The sequence below is a fragment of the Scyliorhinus torazame genome, chromosome 1 (assembly GCF_047496885.1).
Source record: "Scyliorhinus torazame isolate Kashiwa2021f chromosome 1, sScyTor2.1, whole genome shotgun sequence".
Taxonomy (NCBI): domain Eukaryota; kingdom Metazoa; phylum Chordata; class Chondrichthyes; order Carcharhiniformes; family Scyliorhinidae; genus Scyliorhinus; species Scyliorhinus torazame.
Genome location: NC_092707.1, coordinates 183,834,442 through 183,860,280, shown reverse-complemented (window position 1 = coordinate 183,860,280; position 25,839 = coordinate 183,834,442). Strand labels below are relative to the sequence as shown.

At 47.0% G+C, this 25,839-nt stretch overlaps 1 protein-coding gene across 5 annotated transcripts in view; it reads right to left on the bottom strand.

Moving 5' to 3' along the window:
* Positions 1 to 25,839, bottom strand: part of LOC140418151 (zinc finger MYM-type protein 4-like) — a 397,827-nt gene that overhangs the window by 161,060 nt on the left and 210,928 nt on the right. The window lies entirely within an intron of this gene.

Here is a 25,839-nt window from a genome sequence, read left to right as displayed (position 1 = left end):
CAAGCCATTCAGCCCATTGTGTTTGCACCAACTCTCCAACTGAGCATTTCACCTGGTGCCATTCTCCTGTTTTTCCCCCATAATCCTGAAGATTGTTTCCTTTCAAATAATCATCTAAGTCTCTCTTGAATGCCTCAAGTCAACCTGCCTCCACCAAACACTGCTTTCCAGACGCCGTGTGAAAAGGGTTTTTCTCATATCGCTATTGCTTCTTTTGCCAATTGCTTTAAATGTGTGCCATCTAATTCTTCAAGGACCGACAGTGGCTGAGTAGTAGTAATATTGTTGGACTAGTAATCTTGAGACCCAAGCTAATGTGCTGGCGGTGCTGGTTCAAATCTCACCACGGGAGGTGGAATTTAAATTCAATTAATAAAAACTTTGAGTTGAAAGTTGGTTTTATGGCACCATTACTGAGACTATCAATTGTCATAAAAACCCATCTGGTTCATTAATGTTTTTGAGAGAAGGAAATCTGCCATTCTGATCTGGTCTCGACTACTAATGACTCGAACCCACAACAATGTGGTCGACTCTTACCTACCTCTAAAATGACCGGGCAAGTCACTCAAGTTGTACCAAACCACTACAGAAAAGTCAAAAAGGAATAAAATCAGATGGACCACATGCACTGACCGAGGCACCGGAAACAATAACGGCGCACAGAACCAAGCTGACCCTGCAAAGTCCTCCTCACTAACATCTAGATGTTTGTGCCAAAATTTGGAGTGCCATCTCAGGCTAGTCAAGCAACAGCCTGACATAGTTGCACAAACTGAATCATGCCTTACAACCAATGAATTATACCCTACAGCCAATGTCCTGGACACCACCATCACCATCCCTGGGTATGTCCTGTACCACCTGCAATAAAGCACCACTAGAGGCAGTGGCACCATGGTGTACAATCAGGGCAGGATTGCCCTGAAAGTCCTCAACATTGAGTCCGGGCCCCATGAAGTGACATGGAATCAGGTCAAACAAGGGCAAGAAACCACATTGCTGGCTACCACTTGCCACTCTCACTCAGCTAGAATCAGCACTGCTCCAATGTCGAAGACGGGGTAGCACGATAGCATAGTGGTGAGCACTATGGTTTCACAGCGCCAGGATCCCAGGTTCGATTCCCAGCTTGGGTCACAGTCGTTCTCCGCGTGTCTGCGTGGGTTTCCTCCGGGTGTTCCGGTTTCCTCCCACAAGTCCCGAAAGACGTGATATTAGGTAATTTGGACATTCTGAATTCTCCCTCAGTGTACCCGAACAGGCCCCTGAATGTGGCGACCAGGGACTTTCCACAGTAACTTCATTGCAGCTTTAATGTAAGCCTACTTGTGACAATAAAAATTATTATTATACTGGGTGGGCTTCTTTAATGTTCATCACCAAGAATGGTTTGGTAGCACCACTACTGGTTAAGTTGGCTTAGTCCAGAAGGAAATTTATGAGACTGAGCAGTGGTGAGGGACCTTGAAATTGCAGGAGGAGGGACCACCTCACATCCCATGTGAAGAGGAAATCCAATCTACATGCTCAGCATACATTTCAGCAAATTGTGTTGTATGACCACCTGTCTAAATAAAATCAATTCAGTACAGATTTAGCAACTCAACTCAGCACGAGGCACTATGGGCTATCAGCAGCAACTGAACTAAATTCAACTACAATTTTGACCTCATGGGCTGATACATCCCTCACTCTACCATTATCATCAAGCCAAGGAGTCAACCTTGGACAACACATGCCAGGAGCAGCACCAAGTATATCTGCCGAACTAGTGTAGCTGCAACACAGGACTGCTTGCATGACAAGTAGCAGAAGCCACTTAAAATATAAAGCTAAGCGATCCTACAATCAATAAGAGCAGATCAAAGTTCTGCAGTCCTGCTACATTCCACAGTAAATGGTGGTGGGCATCTAAGCAACTAACTGGAAAAGGTGACTCCCCAGATAATGGAGCCCGGTACACCAGTGCAAAAGACAAGGTTGAAGTATTTGCAACTATCTTTTAGCCAGAAGTGCCGAATGGATGTTCCATCTCAGCCTCTTCCTCTGGTCCCGAGCATCAGAGAGGCCAGTCTTCAACCAATTTCATTACTCCACGTGATATTAAGAAACGGCTAGAGGCACTGGATATTGCAAAAGCTTTGCACCCAGTCAACATCCCGGCAATAGTTCTGAAGACCTGTGCTCCAAAGCTCGCTCAATCACTCGCAAGCTGTTCCAGTGCAACTATAACTCAGACATCTACTTAATGTGTAAAATTGGCCAAGTATATTCTGTCCATTAAAGGCAGGACAAATCCAATCTGGCCAAGTACCAGCCCAGCAAAAGTTTAGAAGATGTTGTCGACAGTGCTATCAGGCAGCACTTGCAGAGCAATAACCTGCTCACTAATGCTCATTCAGGGTTCCGCCAGGGCCTCGCAGATACTGACCACACTACAACCTTGGTCAAAAGGCAGCATTTGACGAAGCGTGGCATCAAGGAGCCTTAGCAAAACTGAAGTCCATGGGAATCGGGGGAGTTGGGGGGGGGGAACTAATTATTGCACATTCAGAAGTGAGGATGTTTGCTGATAATTGCACAATGTTCAGTAATCTTTCATAACTCCTCAGATGCTGAAGCAGTCAGTGTCCATAGGCAGCAAAACATGGACAAGATTCAGGCTTGAGCTGATAAGTGGCAAATAACATTCCTGCCACAGAAATGCCAGTTAATGACCATCTCTAGCAAGTCAGTATCTAAACATTCAATAGGATTGCCATTGCTGAAACCCTCTTACCATCAACATCCTGGCCATTAACACCGACAAGAAATAGAACCAGACAATCCATATAAATACTGTGGCTACTAAAGCTGGAAAGAGCTATATAATAGGCTTGGAATTCTGAGGTGAGTAACTCACCTCCTGACTCCTTACACCCTGTTCAACTTCCACAATGCACAGTTCAGGAGTGTGACGGCGATGTGGAGAGGTCGCACATCAGGTGGCTCTCCTCCCAACTAAAACCAAAAGAGCTCATTTGCATAGTTTTTTGTCTCAAAAAGCCATCATAAACAAACCCCAAGGCGAAGACTAACAGTGTCAAAAGGACGCCGGTGAACGGTAACCCGAAGGGCTGACGAGAGAGGAGTGGCGGAAAAGGGCAAGTCCAGCGAGCGGACAGAACAGCAGAACCATGAGGCGAGGTGGATACCCCGGTTGTCCAAGAACGGGGTAGGCCGGTGACCTGAGCGAAGGTACTGAAGCAGACGACAACCGCCCCATCCCCACCAGAGGAAAAGTTTTTTTAAAAAGGAGCTGGCCGCCATGAGGGAAGCGATCAAAACAGAGTTCCGGGTTGCAGTGAAGGAGATGGTGCCGGAGGCGATGGCCTCCCTCCAGCGCATGATAGATGGCTTGGGGAAGAAAATGGAGGCGGAGGACAGAACAATCCTGGACCTCGAAAAGACTTTGTCGGACAGAGAAAGGGAGGGATAACACAGAGTGGGGGGGGGGGGGGTGCACAGAACAGCTAAGGGACAGAGGGAGGGAGAAGGGTTGGCAGCAAGATAAGCGTTGGCTTTGGCAGCCAGGTAGCAGGCTGAGAAATCAAGATGGCACCGCAAACAGCCACTTTGGAGAGTCCCTGAACAAAAGGAAACCCTAGAGTGCAGGGGCGCACTCACGTGGCGTCCACACAGTTGGCAACCATGTTGGGTGCCCCCTGGACAAAGGGAAACCCCGGAGTATAGGAGCCCAGTCTCAAGGTGAGAGCGGCAACCTCAGCAATTTTAGACGGCCCCCAATAAAGGGAAACCCCGGAGTGCAGGGGCGCATCCAACAGGTAAGTATGGGTGATCCCGCAGGACCGGGGGGACAGAATCCCCCCCCCCCCCTCAAATCAGGATACTCACCTGGAACGCAAGGCGACTTAACGGTCCAGTGAAAAAATCCAGAGTCTTCGCCCACCTGAGAAGCCTGAAGGTAGACATAATCTACCTACAAGAGATGCAACTGAGGGAGAAGGACCGACTGCTGGTAAGAAAGGGCTGGGGAGGGCAGGCATATCATTCATGCTACGGGACGACGGCTAGGGGAGTAGCCATATTGATCAGCAAGAGGATGATGACGGTTACGGACCCAGAGGAACGGTAAGTCGTGGTCAGCGGTGTCCTAGGCAGGGCCAATTGGGACGACAGACTTTATAAAAAAGACCATGGCAGAAATCCTCAACATTGACACACACCAACTGATAATGGGGGCGACTTTAACTGTTTACAGGACCCGCGGACCGACCGACCAAACCCCAGAACGAGGAAAAAAGCAGGCATAGCTAAGGAACTGGGAACATTTATGGAGCAGATGGTGGACCCATGGAGGTTCCTACACCCGGGTGAGACAGAATTTTCATTCTTTTCACAAGTGCACAAGGTATACTTCAGGATCGACCTCTATACAGTGGAGAAACCGGTGCTGCCAGGAATTGTAAGGACGGAATACTCCGCAATCGTCATCTCCGACCACGCTCAGCACTATGTGGATGTGAGGTTAGAGACGGGCCCTGCCCAACGCCCCACATGGAGGTTGGACACAGACCACTTGGCCGACAAGGCTTCTGCCAGAAAACATCACAGGCCATAGTCGACTATGGGACTAACAACCGGAACAGGAAGTCTCATCTTCCACATTCTGGGAGGCACTAAAGGCGGTGATTAGAGGGAAAATTATAGCACAAGGCACACAGAGGAAGGAAAGGGAGGGCGACCAGGCAACAGTTGATCCTGGAGGTCGACACAAAGTACTCCAGGGCTCCGACCGTAAAGCTGCTGGCGGAGAGGAAAAAAGCTACAAATGGACTTTAACCTGCTATCCACTAGGGAGAGCAGCGCACCAACTCCACCAGACACAAGGGACCTTCTACAAGCACCGAGAAAAATCTGTCCGCTTACTGGCTCACCAGCTGAGAAAGCAGGCAGCCATGAGGGAGATAGCCCAGGTAAAGGACAACAGAGGCAGACTGTTAGCGGACCCGAAAGAGGTTAATCGAGCATTCGCAACTTTGTACTGGGGACTATACACCTCCAAGTCCCCCGACGGGGACGCGGGAATGAAACGGCTCCTCGATGGACTGGAGATGCCAGTTGTAGGGGAAGAAAGGCAGGGCGGACTGGAAGCACCAGTAGATCTGGGAGAAATCATGGAGAGCATCAGCTCCATGCAGGCAGGAAGGGGCCAGGACCCGATGGGTCACGGCAGACTTTTATAAAACATTTGCACCAGCCCTGGCCCCACATCGAAGGGATGTGTTTGCAGACTCACTAGCAAGGGGCACTCTGCCTCAGACACTAGCACAGGCCACGATCTTGCTGATACCCAAAAAAGACAAAACCCTGAAGGAATGCGGCTCGTAGCGACTCATTTCGTTACTAAAGATAGACGTGAAGGTGCTCGCAAAGGTCCTGGCCAAAAGGCTGGAGAACTGCATACCAGAGGTGATCGCAAGGACCAGACGGGCTTTGTCAAGGGTGGGCAACTCACTGCAAACATCAGACAGCTGATGAATGTAATAATGACACCCCCCCCCTCACTCAGGGAGAGGACACCAGACTTCCAGAGGTACTGGAATGGTTTGGGCGGAGCAGGGTTCACTGCCTGAGTGGAACCCCTGTACAACGCCTCCAAGGCGAGCGTTCAAACCAACTCCACCAGCTCGGAATACTTGCAGCTGCATAGAGGCAAGAGGCAGGGATGCCCACTGTCTTGCTTCTGTTCACCCGAGCAATCAAACCCCTGGCAATTACTTTACTAGCCGCGAAAAGCTGGAAGGGTGTCCAAAGGGGAGGCAGAGAACAGTCTCACTCGATGCTGATGGCCTGCTTCTATATGTCTCGAAACCACAGGAGGGACTGAAAGCAATTGTGCCGATCCTGAAAGAGTTTGGAACCTTCTCGTTTGCTCAACTTGGGCAAGAGCGAGGCATTCCCGGTGAACACATCCAGCCCAGTGGCAGTCGCCACACTGAAAATGTGAAACCAAATGAGGCAACATTTTGGTCTGACCTAGATGTTCCCCATCTGCAGAAACCACAGGTTCCCACCAGCCATGCTGGACACCACTTTTAAGAGATGGAGACAGGACAGGGGAATGCTGACAGTCAGAGACTTCTACATAGGAAATAAACTAGCGACACTGAACGAACTGACAGAAGAGATGGAACTACCAACAGGACAAGAAATGAGACGCCTGCAAATAAAACACTTTCTCCGCAAAGAGAAAGCAGGATGCTACAGGGACGCGGAGACCACACTATTAGAGGACCTGATGAATACGGATAACATGGAAGGAACTGTGGGAAAATGTATGGACAGTTACTGGACAGGGCCCGAACGCTATCAGACGAGACTAAATAGAAATAGGAGGACAAACTGGGGACAGAGGTGGGTTGGAGACTCTGTAGAGAACCACTGAGCAGGGGCAACTCCACCTCCTCCTGCACAAGGCTCAGCGTCATGCAATTCAAAGTGGTGCACAGAGCGCACCTGACCAGAATCCAATGAACAGGTTCTTCCCAGAGGTGGAGGGTATATGTGAACGGTGCCAGAAAGGCCCGGCCAACCACACCCACATATTTTGGGCCTGCCCCAAGCTTATTGGGTTCTGGACAGCTTGCTCAGAGTTAATGTCGAAGGTTGTGGGGGTGAGGGTGGATCAGCCAGAGCTACAAATGGCGAAGGGGGGGGTCGGGCCCGAGCTTTCGCTTCCCTAATCGCACGCAGGAGAATCCTGCTCGGCTGACGATCAGCAGCACCACCACAGCTGCATAAGAACATAAGAACTAGGAGCAGGAGTAGGCCATTTGGCCCCTCGAGCCTGCTCCACCATTCAATGAGATCATGGCTGATCTTTTGTGGACTCAGCTCCACTTTCCGGCCCGAACACCATAACCCTTAATCCCTTTATTCTTCAAAAAAACTATCTATCTTTATCTTAAAAACATTTAATGAAGGAGCCTCTACTGCTTCACTGGGCAAGGAATTCCATAGATTCACAACCCTTTGGGTGAAGAAGTTCCTCCTAAACTCAGTCCTAAATCTACTTCCCCTTATTTTGAGGCTATGCCCTCTAGTTCTGCTTTCACCCGCCAGTGGAAACAACCTGCCCGCATTTATCCTATCTATTCCCTTCATAATCTTATATGTTTCTATAAGATCCCCCCTCATCCTTCTAAATTCCAACGAGTACAGTCCCAGTCTACTCAACCTCGCCTCGTAATCCAACCCCTTCAACTCTGGGATTAACCTAGTGAATCTTCTCTGCACACCCTCCAGTGCCAGTACGTCCTTTCTCAAGTAAGGAGACCAAAACTGAACAAAATACTCCAGGTGTGGCCTCACGAACACCTTATACAATTGCAGCAGAACCTCCCTAGTCTTAAATTCCATCCCTCTAGCAATAAAGGACAAAATTCCATTTGCCTTCTTAATCACCTGTTGCACCTGAAAACCAACTTTTTGCGACTCATGCACTAGCACACCCAGGTCTCTCTGCACAGCAGCATGTTTTAATATTGTATCGTTTAAATAATAATCCCTTTTGCTGTTATTCCGACCAAAATGGATAACCTCACATTTGTCAACATTGTATTCCATCTGCCAGACCCTAGCCCATTCACTTAGCCTATCCAAATCCCTCTGCAGACTTCCAGTATCCTCTGCACTTTTTGCTTTACCACTTATCTTAGTGTCGTCTGCAAACTTGGACACATTGCCCTTGGTCCCCAACTCCAAATCGTCTATGTAAATTGTGAACAGTTGTGGGCCCAACACTGATCCCCGAGGGACACCACTAGCTACTGATTGCCAACCAGAGAAACACCCATTAATCCCCACTCTTTGCTTTCTATTAATTAACCAATCCTCTATCCATGCTACTACCTTCCCCTTAATGCCATGCATCTTTATCTTATGCAACAACCTTTTGTGTGGCACCTTGTCAAAGGCTTTCTGGAACCCATTGGCTCCTCGTTATCTACCGCACGGTTAATGTCCTCAAAAAATTCCACTAAATTAGTTAGGCACGACCTGCCCTTTATGAACCCATGCTGCGTCTGTCCAATGGGCCAATTTCCATCCAGATGCCTCGCTATTTCTTCCTTGATGATAGATTCCAGCATCTTCCCTACTACCGAAGTTAAGCTCACTGGCCTATAATTACCCGCTTTCTGCCTACCTCCTTTTTTAAACAGTGGTGTCACGTTTGCTAATTTCCAATCCGCCGGGACCACCCCAGAGTCTAGTGCATTTTGGTAAATTATCACTAGTGCATTTGCAATTTCCCTAGCCATCTCTTTTAGCACTCTGGGATGCATTCCATCAGGTCCAGGAGACTTGTCTACCTTTAGCCCCATTAGCTTGCCCATCACTACCTCCTTGGTGATAACAATCCTTTCAAGGTCCTCACCTGTCATAGCCTCATTTCCATCAGTCACTGGCATGTTATTTGTGTCTTCCACTGTGAAGACCGACCCAAAAAACCTGTTCAGTTCCTCAGCCATTTCCTCATCTCCCATTATTAAATCTCCCTTTTCATCCTCTAAAGGACCAATATTTACCTTAGCCACTCTTTTTTGTTTTATGTATTTGTAGAAACTTTTACGATCTGTTTTTATATTCTGAGCAAGTTTACTCTCATAATCTATCTTACTCTTCTTTATAGCTTTTTTAGTAGCTTTCTGTTGCCCCCCAAAGATTTCCCAGTCCTCTAGTCTCCCACTGATCTTTGCTACTTTGTATGTTTGTTCCTTCAATTTGATACTCTCCCTTATTTCCTTAGATGTCCACGGTCGATTTTCCCACTTTTTAACCATCCTTCCTTTTTGTTGGTATCAACCTTTGCTGAGCACTGTGAAAAATCACTTGGAAGGTTCTCCACTGTTCCTCAACTGTTTCACCATAAAGTCTTTGCTCCCAGTCTACCTTAGCTAGTTCTTCTCTCATCCCATTGTAATTTCCTTTGTTTAAGCACAAAACACTAGTGCTTGATTTTCCCTTCTCACCCTCAATCTGTATTTTAAATTCCACCATATTGTGATCGCTCCTTCCGAGAGGATCCCTAACTATGAAATCCTGAATCAATCCTGTCTCATTACACGGTACCAGATCTAGGACCGCTTGTTCCCTCGTAGGTTCCATTACATACTGTTCTAGGAAACTATCGTGGATACATTCTATAAACTCCTCCTCAAGGCTGCCTTGACCGACCTGGTTAAACCAATCAACATGTAGATTAAAATCCCCCATGATAACTGCTGTACCATTTCTACATGCATCTGTTATTTCTTTGTTTATTGCCTGCCCCACCATAATGTTACTATTTGGTAGTCTATAGATTAGGCCGATTTGATAGGCCAGACTGACCTATCAGAATTTCTCTGCTTGGAGAAGATCAAGTACACCATCCGAGAGTCGAAGGAAGGCTTCCTTAATGCCTGTTCCAAGATCTGTTCGAAGCCAACAATGACTAGAAAGAATGAAAACTAGAAGGAAATTAACAGAAACGCACAACCCATGGGGGAGGGATGAAAAGAAGGGGGAACCTAAGGGAATGAAGGGGATGCCACAAAGGGGGGAGTGCACCACCCACACGAACGGGAGGGGGCATCAGGGGGGGGGGGGGAAAGAGCTAGGACAGCGCACTGAGACAGATGGTGACAAAATGTAAATAGACAGGACTTTCTCCCCGTGTTTGCGTGGGTTTTGCCCCCACAACCTAAATGATGTGCAGGCTAGGTGGATTGGCCATGCTAAATTGCCCCTTAATTGGAAAAAATGAATTGGGTACTCTAAATTTTTTTTAAAACAAAAAGAATCTGCCAAAAGAATATTAAAAGCTCTATTTCCACCTTCCTTTGAGGAAGAGAGTTCCAAACACTCATGACCGTCAAAGAGAAGAAAAAAAATCATTATCTCAGTGAATCATAGAATCATAATAGTGCAGAAGGATGCCATTGAAGTCCATCGAATCTGAAAGATTACCCTACCTAGGCCACTCAGTGCTAACCACTGTGCCAGGCTCTGATTTCAAGCATATGTCCTCTTTCTTTTTTATTCATTTTTATGCAAGTGGGTAGGCCACTGGCTGGGCCAGCATAGATTGCCCATCCTGAATTGCACTTGAACTGAATGGCTTGCTCAGCCACTTCAGGGGGCAGTTAAGAGTCAACCACATTGCTGTGGGTCTGGTCACAGTTTAGGCCAAATTTCCACCCCTCAGGAGCATCAATAAACCAGATGGATATTTACGGCAATGGTTTCCTGGTCGTCAATAGACCTTCAATTCTTAACTATGAATGGTCTTAGTCGGAAATGGGCGACCCCTTATTTTGAAACTGTGGCCCCTAGTTCCAGATTCTCCCCTAAGAGTAAACGGCCTTTCCAGCCTGTCCAGACTCCTCAGGATCTTATTTTTCAATGAAGTCACCTCTTACTCTAAGCTCCATACAAGTCCAATCTTGTTTAGCACTGTTTAGCACAGGGCTAAATCGCTGGCTTTGAAAGCAGACCAAGGCAGGCCAGCAGCACGGTTCAATTCCCGTATCAGCCTCCCCAAACAGGCGCCGGAATGTGGCGACTAGGGGCTTTTCACAGTAACTTCATTTGAAGCCTACTTGTGACAATAAGCGATTTTCATTTTCATTTAATTTCTTTCCTCATTAGACAGCCCTACCATTCAAGGTATTGGTCAAGTAAACATTCTCGGAAATTCAAAAGTATTTACATTCTTAAATAAGGAGACCTGTACTGTACACAGTACTCTGAATGTGCTCTTGTCAATGCTCTGTACAACTGAAATATAACCGCTCTACTTTTCTATTCAATTCCCCTCACAATAAAGAATAACATTCTAGGACTTCCGGGTGCGGCGATGACCAGCTGAGTCGCACGTTTCGGCAGCTCCCGGTGGAACGGACTTTTGGGCTCTTGATAGGAGCCCCAACGGCAATTTTAACGGCTAAAAACACCGTGCGGTAAACCAGAAGGGTGTTCCCCCTGGACACGGATGGAAAAAGGAGGAAAGTGGCCGGATTGCAGCGGATCCTTTGGAACAACGGCAAGGAAGGCAAGCAGAAACCAAGATGGCGTCGGAAGGTGGCAGTTTCATATGGGGCCCTGAACAACAAGAGTTCTTGAAACGCTGCGTGGAGGAGATAAAAAAGGAAATGAAGAAAGAGTTGTTGGCCCCGATATTACAGGCGATTGAAGGGCTGAAAGAGGAACAAAAGACCCAGGAGCAGGAGCTTCGGGTCGTGGAGGCGAAAGCAGCAGAGAATGAGAACGATATACAGGGCCTGGTGGTGAAGTCGGAGATACAGGAGGCACACCAGAAACGATCTGTGGAGAGGTTGGAGGCACTGGAAAACAACGCAAGGAGGAACATCTTGAGGATTCTTGGCCTTCCTGAAGGTGTGGAGGGGGCGGACGTCGGGGCATATGTGAGCACGATGCTGCACTCGTTAATGGGAGCGGAGGCCCCGACGGGTCCGTTGGAGGTGGAGGGAGCATACCGAGTTATGGTGCGAGGATCGAGAGCAGGAGAAACTCCCAGAGCCATAGTGGTGAGATTCCTCCGTTTTAAGGATAGAGAAATGGTCCTTAGATGGGCGAAGAAAACTCGGTGTAGTAAATGGGAGAACGCAGTGATCCGCGTTTATCAAGATTGGAGTGCGGAGGTGGCGAGAAGGAGGGCGAGCTTTAATCGGGCCAAAGCGGTACTTCACAAAAAGAAGATAAAATTTGGAATGCTGCAACCGGCAAGACTGTGGGTCACATATCAAGGAAGGCACCACTACTTTGAAACGGTGGATGAAGCGTGGACTTTTATTGTAGAAGAAAAATTGGAATGATTGGATTATGAAAATGAACGTTTGGACAAAGTGGTGGGGCGAATGGGGGGGGGGCGAAGAGGGGTTTTATGTCTTAATCCTGCGGTATGGTAACTTTTATTTCTCCCACAGGTGGTGATGGGGGGAGGTGGGGAGGGAGAGGAGATGGGGCGTTGGCCATGGGAGGCGGGGCCGAGGGAGAGGCGCGGGCTTGGTTCCCGCGCTATGATAATTATGGCGGGAATAGAGAAGCAGGAAGGAGGGGGCGTCGCACGGTGCGAGCCGTGATCACGGGGGGAAGCCGAGGTCAGCCAGAGTTTGCTGACTTCTGGGAGCAACATGGGGGGAGTAATTACGCTAGCGGGGGATCTAGCAGGGGGGGGGGAAGAGGGGGGAATTACTGGGTTGCTGCTGCTGGGGAAAGGGGGGAGTGGGTACGGGAAAGGATGGGCGGGGGGGCACCGTCTGGGAGAGATACAGCTGCGTGGGAACTGGGTGAGAAGCTGGAAAAAGATGATGGCTAACCGGCAAGGGGGGGGGGGATGGGAAGCCCCCCAACTCGGCTGATCACGTGGAACGTGAGGGGGCTTAACGGGCCGATAAAGAGGGCACGAGTACTCGCACACCTTAAGAAACTTAAAGCAGATGTGGTTATGCTACAGGAAACGCACCTGAAACTGATAGACCAGGTTAGGTTGCGCAAAGGATGGGTGGGGCAGGTGTTCCATTCGGGGCTGGATGCGAAAAACAGGGGGGTGGCTATATTAGTGGGGAAGCGGGTAATGTTCGAGGCGAAGACTATAGTGGCGGATAACGGGGGCAGATACGTGATGGTGAGTGGCAAATTACAGGGAGAGATGGTGGTTTTGGTAAACGTGTATGCCCCGAACTGGGACGATGCCAACTTTATGAGGCGAATGCTAGGACGCATCCCAGACCTAGAGACCGGAAAGCTGATAATGGGGGGAGACTTTAACACGGTGTTGGAACCAAGGCTGGATAGGTCGAAGTCCAGGACTGGTAGGAGGCCGGCAGCAGCCAAGGTGCTTAAGGATTTTATGGAGCAGATGGGAGGGGTGGACCCGTGGAGATTCAGTAGACCTAGGAGTAAGGAGTTCTCGTTTTTCTCCTATGTCCATAAAGTCTATTCACGCATAGACTTTTTTGTGTGGGGTAGGGCATTGATCCCGAGGGTGAGGGGAACGGAATATACGGCTATAGCCATTTCGGATCATGCCCCACACTGGGTAGACTTGGAGATAGGGGAGGAAACAAGAGGGCGCCCACCCTGGAGAATGGACATGGGACTAATGGCGGATGAGGGGGTGTGCCTAAGGGTGAGGGGATGCATTGAAAAGTACTTGGAACTCAATGACAATGGGGAGGTTCAGGTGGGAGTGGTCTGGGAGGCGTTGAAGGCGGTGGTTAGGGGGGAGCTGATATCAATAAGGACACATAAAGGGAAGCAGGAGAGTAAGGAACGGGAGCGGTTGCTGCAAGAACTTTTGAGGGTGGATAGACAATATGCGGAAGCACCGGAGGAGGGACTGTACAGGGAAAGGCAAAGGCTGCATGTGGAATTTGACTTGCTGACTACAGGCACTGCAGAGGCACAATGGAGGAAGGCGCAGGGTGTACAGTATGAATATGGAGAGAAGGCGAGCAGATTGCTGGCACACCAATTGAGGAAAAGGGGAGCAGCGAGGGAAATAGGGGGGGTGAGGGACGAGGAAGGAGAGACAGAGCGGGGAGCGGAGAGAGTGAACGAAGTGTTCAAGACATTTTATAAAAAATTGTATGAAGCTCAACCCCCGGATGGGAGGGAGAGAATGATGGATTTTTTGGATCGGCTGGAAATTCCCAAGGTGGGAGAGCAGGAAAGGGTGGGACTGGGAGCACAGATCACAGTAGAAGAAGTGGTGAAAGGAATTAGGAACATGCAGACGGGAAAGGCCCCGGGACCGGACGGATTCCCAGTTGAATTTTACAGAAAATATTTGGACTTGCTCACCCCGCTACTGACGAGGACCTTTAACGAGGCAAAGGAAAGGGGACAACTGCCCCCAACTATGTCAGAAGCAACGATATCGCTTCTCTTAAAGAAGGAAAAGGATCCGCTACAATGCGGGTCCTACAGACCAATTTCCCTCCTCAATGTGGATGCCAAGGTCCTGGCCAAGGTAATGGCAATGAGAATAGAGGAATGTGTCCCGGGGGTGGTTCATGAGGACCAAACTGGGTTTGTGAAGGGGAGACAGCTGAACACGAATATACGGAGGCTGTTAGGGGTAATGATGATGGCCCCACCAGAGGGTGAAACGGAGATAGTAGTGGCGATGGATGCCGAGAAAGCATTTGATAGAGTGGAATGGGATTATCTGTGGGAGGTGTTGAGGAGATTTGGGTTTGGAGAGGGGTATGTTAGATGGGTGCAGCTGTTGTATAGGGCCCCAGTGGCGAGTGTGGTCACGAATGGACGGGGATCGGCATATTTTCGGCTCCATAGAGGGACAAGGCAGGGATGTCCTCTGTCCCCATTACTGTTTGCACTGGCAATTGAGCCCCTGGCGATAGCGCTGAGAGGTTCCAAGAGATGGAGGGGAATACTTAGGGGAGGAGAAGAACACCGGGTATCTTTATATGCGGATGATCTGCTACTATATGTGGCGGATCCAGCGGAGGGGATGCCAGAAATAATGCGGATACTTGGGGAGTTTGGGGAGTTTTCAGGGTATAAATTGAACATGGGGAAGAGTGAGCTGTTTGTGGTGCATCCAGGGGAGCAGAGTAGAGAAATAGAAGACCTACCGTTGAGGAAGGTAACAAGAGACTTTCGTTACCTGGGGATCCAGATAGCTAAGAATTGGGGCACATTGCACAGGCTAAATTTGACGCGGTTGGTGGAACAGATGGAGGAAGATTTCAAGAGATGGGATATGGTAGCATTGTCAATGGCAGGGAGGATGCAGGCGGTTAAGATGGTGGTCCTCCCGAGATTCCTCTTTGTGTTTCAGTGCCTCCCGGTGGTGATCACGAAGGCTTTTTTCAAAAGGATAGAAAAGAGTATCATGGGTTTTGTTTGGGCCGGGAAGACTCCGAGAGTGAGGAAGGGATTCTTACAGCGTAGTAGGGATAGGGGGGGGCTGGCACTACCGAGCCTAAGTGAGTATTATTGGGCCGCTAATATTTCAATGGTGAGTAAGTGGATGGGAGAGGAGGAGGGAGCGGCGTGGAAGAGATTAGAGAGGGCGTCCTGTAGGGGGACCAGCCTGCAGGCTATGGTGACAGCCCCATTGCCGTTCTCACCAAGGAACTATACCACGAGTCCGGTGGTGGTAGCTACACTGAAGATTTGGGGACAGTGGAGACGACATAGGGGAAAGACCGGAGCATTGGGGGGGTCCCCGATAAGAAACAACCACAGGTTTGCCCCGGGGGGAATGGATGGGGGATATGGAATGTGGCAAAGAGCAGGTATAACGCAATTGAAAGATCTATTTGTGGATGGGAAGTTCGCGAGTCTGGGAGCGCTGACTGAGAAATATGGGTTGCCCCAAGGGAATGCATTCAGGTACATGCAATTGAGGGCTTTTGCGAGGCAACAGGTGAGGGAATTCCCGCAGCTCCTGACACAAGAGGTGCAGGACAGAGTCATCTCGAAGAAATGGGTGGGGGACGGTAAGGTGTCGGATATATAGGGAAATGAGGGATGAAGGGGAGACTATGGTGGACGAACTAAAAGGGAAATGGGAAGAAGAGCTAGGGGAGGAGATCGAGGAGGGGCTGTGGGCAGATGCCCTAAACAGGGTAAACTCGTCGTCCTCGTGCGCCAGGCTAAGCCTGATTCAGTTTAAGGTATTACACAGGGCACATATGACTGGAACACGGCTCAGTAAATTTTTTGGGGTGGAGGATAGGTGTGCGAGGTGCTCGAGAAGCCCAGCGAATCATACCCATATGTTTTGGTCATGCCCGGCACTACAGGGGTTTTGGATGGGGGTGACAAAGGTGCTTTCGAAAGTAGTAGGAGTCCGGGTCGAACCAAGCTGGGGGTTGGCTATATTTGGGGTTGCACAAGAGCCGGGAGTGCAGGAGGCGAGAGAGGCCGATGTTTTGGCCTTTGCGTCCCTAGTAGCCCGGCGCAGGATATTGCTAATGTGGAAAGAAGCCAAGCCCCCGGGGGTGGAGACCTGGATAAATGATATGGCGGGGTTCATAAAGTTAGAGCGGATTAAGTTCGTCCTAAGGGGGTCGGCTCAAGGGTTTACCAGGCGGTGGCAACCGTTCGTCGAATATCTTGCGGAAAGATAGATGGGGGAAAAAAGAAGGCAGCAGCAGCAGCCCAGGACTTGGGGAGGGGGGGGGGGGGGGGGGGGGGGGGTGGCCTGAGACAAGGCAGTTGCCAATTAGGGCTAGTTTTTATTTTTGTTATTTAATATTTATTTATTTGTTGTTGTTTTCTTTTGTTCTTGTTTAAATAAAAAAGGTCATTATTATCTGTATTGTCATAATGTTGTGTAAAGGATGCACAATGTACTGTGTTGGTTGACCAAAAATTTTCAATAAAATATTATTTAAAAAAAAAAGAACAACATTCTATTAGCTTTCCAAATTATTGTATACCAACCTTTTGCAATTCATGCACTAGGATGTCCAGATCCTGACTTGGAAATATATCGCTGTTCTTATCTTACACTGCTGCGGAGTCAAAATCCTCGAACTTCCTCCCTAACAGCACTGTGCATACACCTACACCAGATGGACTGCGGTAGTTCAAAAACGCAGCTCACCAGCACCGTCTCAAAAGCAATTACATAGGTAACTAATGCAGACCTCGCCAGCGACATCCACATCGCACAAAATAAAAATAAAACACATCAAATGTTAAATGCTTGATTCTCAGTCTATGCTGCTTGCTCGTCTCAATCAGGATGGTCAATGTTTGCGAAAATAGATGCAGGGAATGCAACAGACCTACATATTACCATTCACTGCCCTACGGTACTCTTAATTTGATTGGGCTGTATGAAGGTTTGATTAAACTACCAGTAGAAGGGCAGCACAGTGGAGCAGTGGTTAGCACTGCTGCCTATGCGCCGAGGATCTGGGTTCAATCCCGGTCCTGGGTCAGTTGGCTGTGTGGAGTTTGCACATTCTCCCCGTGCCCACAACCCAAAGATGTGCAGGTAGATGGATTGGCCACACTAAATTGCCCCTTAATTGGAAAAAAATAATTGGGTATTCTAAATTTATTTTTTAAAACTACCAGTAGAGAAAAAACAAAAAATGGATTACATTCAAGCCAATTAGGTTTTACATTAAAACAAGAGTAAAAATAAAGAATCTGCTTCAATGTACTAAGAACGTCAGAATGAAAAAGTTGATTAATATACTTCAATTGTCCAGTTAAATCTCCCAGGAAAAGTAGTGTTGTCATACTTTCCTTCACAACTTCCAACAAGTGTTGTGTAATGTCCTAACATCTGAAAAATCGAAAACTTAGCAACTTTAAATTGAGGAAGTTGGTTGCTGATTGCAAATTTTGCAGAAATAAGAAGGGACTTGGCTGAGGTGGACTGACCAGCATTGCTCAGGGATTAATCTGAGGAAAACCAGTGGGAAGCACGAAAAGGAGAGATCCTAAATTAACCAAGTAGTCCTCTCCAAAAATAAGAGTGGCCCTGCCAAATCTAGATCCCCCCCCCGGCTGTCCAGAGGAAGATCAAATAGAAAAAGAAAGCATATGATAGGCATAAAGAACTAAGCACTGCAGATAGCCTAGACGAGTATAGAAAGTGCAGGAATGAAGTCAAAAAGGAAATAAGGAAATCAAAGGGAGGGCATGAAAAAAAATTACAAGTAAAGTTAGCCCGTAAAGCAAGTAAAGTAAAGTTGGGCAGCACGGTAGCACAAGTGGATAGCACTGTGGCTTCACAGTGCCAGGGTCCCACGTTCGATTCCCAGCTGGGTCACTGTCTGTGCAGAGTCTGCACGTTCTCCCCGTGTCTGCGTGGGTTTCCTCCGGTGCTCTGGTTTCCTCCCACAGTCCAAAGATGTGCAGGTTAGGTGGATTGGCCATGATAAATTGCCCTTAGTGTCCAAAAAGGTTAGGAGGAGTTATTGGGTTACGGGGGAAGTGAGGGCTTAAGTGGGTCGGTGCAGACTTGATGGACCGAATGGCCTCCTTCTGCACTGTATGTTCTATGTTCTAAAACCCAAAGATGTTTTGTCAATATATTAAAGTAAAAGGCTAGTTAAGGAAAACATGGGACCTATCAGAGATGAAGAGGGGAATTTATGTGTAGATGCAGAGGTTGTGGGAAGGGTTTATGGAGGAAATGGATGATGTAGACCAAGTAGTCGAGGATGAACACTGAGATACTGAATGGGATAATCATAAAGAGAGACGAAGTACTCAGGATTGAAATCCTTGAAAGTGGACGAGTTGCCATGGCCAGATGGATTGCTTCAGAGGCTAATGAAGGAGGTCAAGGAGATAGCAGATGCTCTGAGAATGATTTTCCAATCCTCACTAGACACAGGGAAGGTACTGGGAGACTGGAGAAATGCAACCGTATTTGTATTGTTTAAAAAGGGATCGAAGGAAATGCTGAACAATTATACGCCAGTTAGTCTTACATTTGTGGTGGGCAAATTAGTAGAATTAATCCTGAGAGATAGGATTAACTGTCATATAGAAAGGCATGGACTAGTCAGTGAAAGTCAGCATGGACTTGTTAAAGGAAGGTCTTGCCTCACAAATGCAATAGAATTCTTTGAGGAAGTGACAAGAAGGGTTGATGATGGTAGTGGTGTACATGGATTTTAGCAAGGCGTTTGACAAAGGCCCACATGGCAGATTGGTCAAGGTGAAAGCTCATGGGATACCAGGTAACGTGGCAAACTGGATAAAAAGTTGGCTTAGTAACAGGAAACAAAGGGTAACGTTCGATGGCTGCCCTTGTAATTCAAAAGTTGTTTCAAGTTGTGTTCCACAGGGCTCAGTGTTGAGGCCCTGACTGTTCGTGTTCTATCTGTTCGTGTTCTATATTAACAATTTGGACACACGTAAGGAGCACGATCGGGAAATTTGTAGATGACACAAACGATTGGCAGAGTGATGGACAGTGTAGAGGATAGCTATAATCTTCAAAATGATATAGATGGATTGGTGGAGTGGGTGATAAAATGGCAGTTGGAATTCAACAGACACGTGGGAGGTCATGCATTTAGGTCAAACAGTTGTGGGGAGCCCACAATAAATGGGAATATATCAAGAGGGGTAGACAAAGTGAGATATCTTGGCATATAGGCACATAGGTCCCTAAAGGCAGCAGTTCAAGTAGACAAGTCTGTTAAAAAAGCAGATGGAATTATCTGCTTCATTGGCAGAGGTATAGAATATAAAAGTACGGATATAATGTTACACTGGTGAGTCCACAACTGAAATATTGTGTGCAGTTCTGGTCGCCACATTACAGGAAGGACGTTATTGCTCTGGAGAGAGTGCAGAGGAGATTTACAAGAATGTTGCCAGGGCTAGAAAAGTGAAACGACAAGGAAAGATTGGATAGGTTGGGGTTATTTTTCTTGGAACAAAGAGGCTGAGGGGTGACTTAATTGCGTGAACAAAATTATGAGGGCAAGAGATAAGTGGACAGGATAAAATTGTTTCCCTTGGTGGAGAATTCTAGAATCAGGGGACATAGATTCAAGAGAAGTGGCAGAAAGTGTAGATGGGACACGAGGAATAACCTTTTACGCAGGAGGTAGTGGGAGTCTGGAATTCGATGCCCGAGTTGGTGTTGAAGGCACAGACCCTAAACTCTTTTAAAAGGTGCCTTGATCTGCACCGAGTGCTCTGAGCTACAGTGCTAAGAACAGGGTTCAAGAAGGTGGGATTAGAAAGAGCACCTGGGTGTCCTTGGGATGGCATAGACAAGATGGGCCAAATGGCCACCTCGTGTGCTGTAACCTTTCTCTGATTTTATGCTGCCAAGATCATGTGATGAACTGGACAATTTTCTGACACAGCCACACGGTTTACCAAAGTGTTGGGGAAATCAAACAATTTTGAATACTCAGTGACAGTATCACATACTAACAGCTCCAATGTAAAATTCCCAATATACTGCCCAAATGCTTATAATACCCCCCCAGAAAAGTGACTGTGACATCTTTATGACAGTCATTATGACCACAATATACTTGTCCCTCCCTTGACAGTATAATGGGGTGAACATTGCAATGTGTTTGGAAATAGGCCAGAATTTTTTCATGCACCATCCCTGCAGTTGCAAGAATATTCATTCACCACACTTCCCAATTCCTTCCCCCAATAAATAAGTTTTAAAGCATCTTAAGTGGCAGCAGTTCCCAAACCGTGGGTTGCAACCTCCAAAGGAGTTGCAGGGATAGCTTTTGTCATTGCAAGTGTCTTCTGTCACTGGAAATATGGAGAACTTGACTAAACAAGTACATAAAATGACATTTTTTCAAGGACGGAAACACAGATTTTCATTTCTGTATGATGTATTACACATTGCCCTAATACACACAGTTGAATGTTACTATGCTGCTTTATTGTTGTTTTGTTTTTGCTGGCGTCTGGGTCATGTTAACTTTCAATTGTTAAAATGGGATCACATTGAAAGCTCATTGGAAGCACAGTAATATGGCTATTCCGATTTGTGACTCAATACATTGCATTCTCTTAAGTAGAGCACTCTTTCAAATATTGAGAACATCGAACAATCTGCATTTCTGAAGTAAAGGGATGTAGCTTTTTGACTTTTGGATCATGCAATTTAATTAAAGAGGCCACACAGTAGCACAGTGATTAGCACTGCTGCTTCACAGCGCCAGGGTCCCGGGTTTCATTCCTGGCTTGGGTCACTGTCTGTGCAGACTCTGCACATTCTCCCCATATCTGCATGGGTTTCCTCTGGGTACGCCGGTTTTCTCCCATAAGTCCTGAAAGACGTGCTGTTAGGTAATTTGGACATTCTGAATTCTCCCTCCGTGTATCCGTGAACAGGTGTCGGAATGTGGCGACTAGGGGATTTTCACAGTAACTTCATTGCAGTGTTAATGTAAGCCTACTTGTGACAAAGATTAGTATTATAAAAAGTAGAAAATCTGAGATTGAAACCACCACTGAACTAGGTAGCCCGGCTCCAAGCTAGCAAGGTTGAAAAAATGATTTTACCAATGAACAATTATTCAACTGTATTCTTGCAGTACATAAATTCTGTCACCACACAATTAGCGGATTTCAAATGCAACTGGGATTATAAGTACCATGGGCAGTTAGGGGCAGATATTTCCAAGAGATGTGTGCAGCTACTGCACCCTACCTTAAAGGAATAAGGGGTTTTGTTTTGTACCAATTCATTAAGTATTTAATATTAGAACTTTACATCAGGAGATGCAGCAATAAGCTCATTGCCACCGGGACTTGTTCTCAGAAATGTTTGCAAGATGGCCCAACAGTTTAAAAGTAAATCCTCGATTTCAGTCATTCAGACCAAAAGGTTCAGTTGATCCCCAGGTTGTGTTATAAATAAATTGATAAGAGATTGCCATACTAATTGTCTGCAGCTTGAACATTACCCTCTGCTAACTGATCCAGAGAAGCACCCAAACCCTGAAAGTGGTCCCGAAAGGAGGAACGGCCAATTCCCAAGTGTCCGAAGGCTGAATTATGAGGAAAGATTACAAATCTTGGCTAAAACAGTTCTGTTGAAGGATTATTTGGAAAGAGACTTTAGAGGTACATGATAATTACTAGAATGGGAAATATTAATCCTGAATGTTATTTCAAAATGCAGAACAAGGCTCCTGAGTTAACCAGCAGCAGGCAAGTCACGATTGGTGTCAAGAAGTGCTTTTTCCACACAAAGGCTGATCAAATTTTGAAGTCAGGAAATGGAGATGACAAACTCTGGAGTCATTCACCAAACATATACTGGTGAATCTTAATCGTGGTTTTTAATCGAAGGATTATATTAGGTAGGGCAAACAGCCTCCCTCATCTGTAATCATATTTGGGATGTTGGCAAGAACTGGACTGAGGATGCTGCAATATGTCAAAATTTCCATGGGACTGGAAGAGGAAGCTCATCATGGCTGTCATACAAAATCATTCAAAAACCCCAATTTAACAAGATTATACACAATGTTACTATCCCAGGCCAGACCACACTATTTTAGTTTAGTTTGCAAGACTGTGCAGAAAGAATACTTCGCTCCATGAGTGATTATACAAAGAAATAAAGATTTGGTATTTTAAAACAAAATTTTATTAACACAATATTAAACTGATGTGGAGATGCCGGTGTTGGACTGGGGTGGCACAGTAAGAAGTCTTACAACACCAGGTTAAAGTCCATCAGGTTTGTTTCGAATCACTAGCTTTCGGAGTGCAGCTCCAAAAAGCTAGTGATTCGAAACAAACCTGTTGGACTTTAACCTGGTCTTGCAAGACTTCTTACAATATTAAACTCTTTAACACCACATCCAAAAATAGTTTACAATTCCCCTTAAACAATACTACTCAACTCCCAATTAAACAAGGGGAAAAAAGCGCTCAATCCAAATGGCACAGAGCAATACTTGCTTTCTAGAACAGATTGGCTCCTGTTAGAACCCCTGCAGGTTGGATATCTTCAAAAGCTGTTTCAACTGGCTTGATTCAGCTTCTTTCTTCTCCTCAGACAAGTCTGCACAGCATTAAATAATATTAATCTGTTTTGTTCACGATCCTCCGATGAGAGCAAAATACTTTACTTGTGGTCTGAAGGGTAACCAGCTCTGTACTCCACTCAAAAAGCTTTCTCAAAATGTCTGAATACCTCAGCTCCACCCAGCAATGATATCATCTCCCCAAGCTGAAAACAAATCAACTCCCCAGGGTTTCCTCCTGGTCAAACAACAGTGTATTAGCCCAGGCTTTTTACACTGGCCAATTTCACCACTGGCTCCCAAAAGCTTTTGATCTTGTAAAGCAAGATTCTTTTAAAAGCATGACAACTGCATGAGTGAAAGACACTCTAACCCAGGCTTTTAACCTGTAAATTGCCAAATGTTGATTATCCAGTGTATCTAAAATACAACATTCGTTACAACAAGCATTTGCCCAACCAAAGCAAAGGGCCATTATTTTGCTATGGGTAGGGCAAAGAGGCAGGTCCCAAGTCTACTTCAGCCAGATCAAGGAAAAATCCTGTTAAGCATTAATCTGATCGACATGTTAGCCATCCAGCCAAATAAGCTAACAGCCCACCATTACCACACCAAAAGATGAATAACAAAGCAAAAATTAACTCGAGCTTTCACTTTTGATGATTACTTTGAACAGAGAACAGATTTGTGCTTGTTCATAATGCCCTTATGGGTGAGCGGCACGGTCTGTCCACATTCACACAAAAGCAATGACTCCTATGATGAATCCTAAGACTGCCGGTGATCCTGGAATCAAAGTTCAAAAGCAGAGCACAGTGGTGATGGATATTAGAAGCGAGAAAACATACATCTCTCGTAAAAAAGAAAAATAAATAGTGCCAAAGGATTAAAACACATCAGTCCACAGCTAGAATACTACATTCACTCTGGTCATTACATTACAATGAGGCTGTGATTAAACTAGAGAAGACACAGAGGAGATTTATGAAAATGTTGCAAAGAGCTGAGCATCTTAGCTACCAGAAGAGATTGGATACCCTGGGGCTTTCTTCTTTTGGACAGAGGAAGCCGAGGGGAGATTTAATTGAAGTTAATAAAATGGAGGGGCCTAGATAGAATGGACAAGACCACATATTTCCCTTTGTAGAGAGGCCAACAAACAGGGAGCAAAAAATCTAAAGTGGGGGAATAGTAGAGAGGAGTTGAGGAGAAATCTTTTAATTTAAAGGACTGTGAGAGCATGAAACTCATTGCCTGAAAGAGTGGTAAAGGCAGAAACCTTCATCCTAAAATGTAAAACAAATATTTGGATGTGCACCTGAATTGTTGTTACCTACAGGACTACAGACAAGGAGCTAGAGCCTGTGATTTGAGCATGTGATTAGGCTGCTTAGTTTTTTTTTCAGCCGACAGAGCCACAATGGGCCAAATAGCTTCTTTCTGTGCCATGAATACATTGCTGAAAGCTGTATCATATTAAATAAAACCATCAGAAATACAGCAGGGAGGAAGAACGGAATAATCAGAAATGAAAGAGCAAACAAATGGTTCTCTTTGACAAATTAGTGAGTTACTTTGCTTTCCATTCTCTTTTTTTTTCCAAATTGAGTACCCAATTCATTTTTTCCTTTAAAGGGACAATTTAGTGTGGCCAATCCACCTACCCTGCACATCTTTGGATTGTGGGGGTGAAACCCACGTAAACACGGGGAGAATGTGCAAACTCCATACGGACAGTGGCCCGGGATCGATCCTGGGACCTCGGCGCTGTGAGATAGCAGTGCTAACCACTGTGCCGCCATGCTACCCTTGCTTTCCATTCTCGCCAAAGCCCAACATTTTCAGCCTGTTCATGAATATAATTGTCTAACGTTGTCACATTTTAAACTGTTGCACCTCATAACAAGCACATTTTCTGATGGTGATCAGAGTATGCAGCTGTCAACTGAGGATCGATACGGGCACATTTGCCTGCTAGCTCGTACTCCGTGTTATGCACTTGGTAAAGAGCAGAAACATTGTTTCTAGAATCCTAAAATCCAGGTATTTACTAGAAGAATTAAGCCATAGGCTTCAGATTGAATCGGAATAATTTTACTGCACAAAAATCAAACATCATGTATTAACCAGCCAGTTGTGTTAAATATATTAATAGTAGAATGAACACAGGTGCTTAGAACGTTCTAACTCAACTTGTATTCTACACTCATTTGACTTGCACACCCAATAACTCAAGCTGGTAACCTGTTAGAAACAAGCAGATTAACCACTTGATCTGAGCACTGTTTCAAAGGTTCGTATTAGGGCTAAGATTTCTTGGAACTTCCGTTCACTTTGGGCAAGGTAGTTCCTTCAAGTCTCTGCTAACCGCCTCACAGTAGTAGAGTCCCAGTTTAGCACAAACATCATTGGTGTCTTAAGTGTAGACAACTGGGGCGGGATTCTCCACTCCCGCGCCGAAGTGGCCGCGCCGTCGTGAACGCCGTCGAGGTTCACGTCGGCGCAAAACGGCCTCAATCCCGACCGATTCAGGCCCTGACAATGGGCTAGGATCGGGGCCGCATCATCTACACGCGCCAGGCCTTGTCGCCCGCGTAAAGGCGGCGCCGCATAGATGACGAGGCCGGTGCCGCATTACTGGCGTCATCCACGCATGCGCGGGTTGGCCGACGTCATCCACGCATGCGCGGGTTGGCCGATGCCAACCCGCGCATGCGTGGTTGCCGCCCTCTCTAAGTCCGCCCTGCAAGAAGATGGCGGACGGATCTTGCGGGGCCGTGGAAGGAAGGAGGTCCTCCTTCAGAGGACGGCCCGGCGGTCGGTGGGCACCGATCGCGGGCCACCCCACATTTGAGGTACCCCCCGGTGCAGGATCCCCCCTCCCCCCCCCCCCCCCCACCGTTCGCGCGCTGTTCCCGACGGCAACGACCAGGTATGGACGGCGCCGGGGGGAATCCGCCGTTTTGGCCTGGCCGCTCGGCCCATCCGGGCCTGAGAATAGCGGGGGTGCCGGAGAATCACCATTTTGGGTGTCTCCAGCGATTCTCCGGCCTGCGGAACTCAACCGGGCCGTTCCCGCCGCTTGGGAGAATCGCGGGAGTGCGTCGGACTGGCGTCCCGGGAAATATTGGCGGCCCAGGCGATTCTCCCCACCGGCGCAGGAGTGGAGAATCTCACCCCTCGTGTCTCCTTGATCTAGTATTCAATTCTGCAGTCCTACATTTAATCTCACTCGCTCTACTGAGCTTGGCTTACCCTAGAAGCTCAACTCACTGTCAGGAGTCCTTCCGTT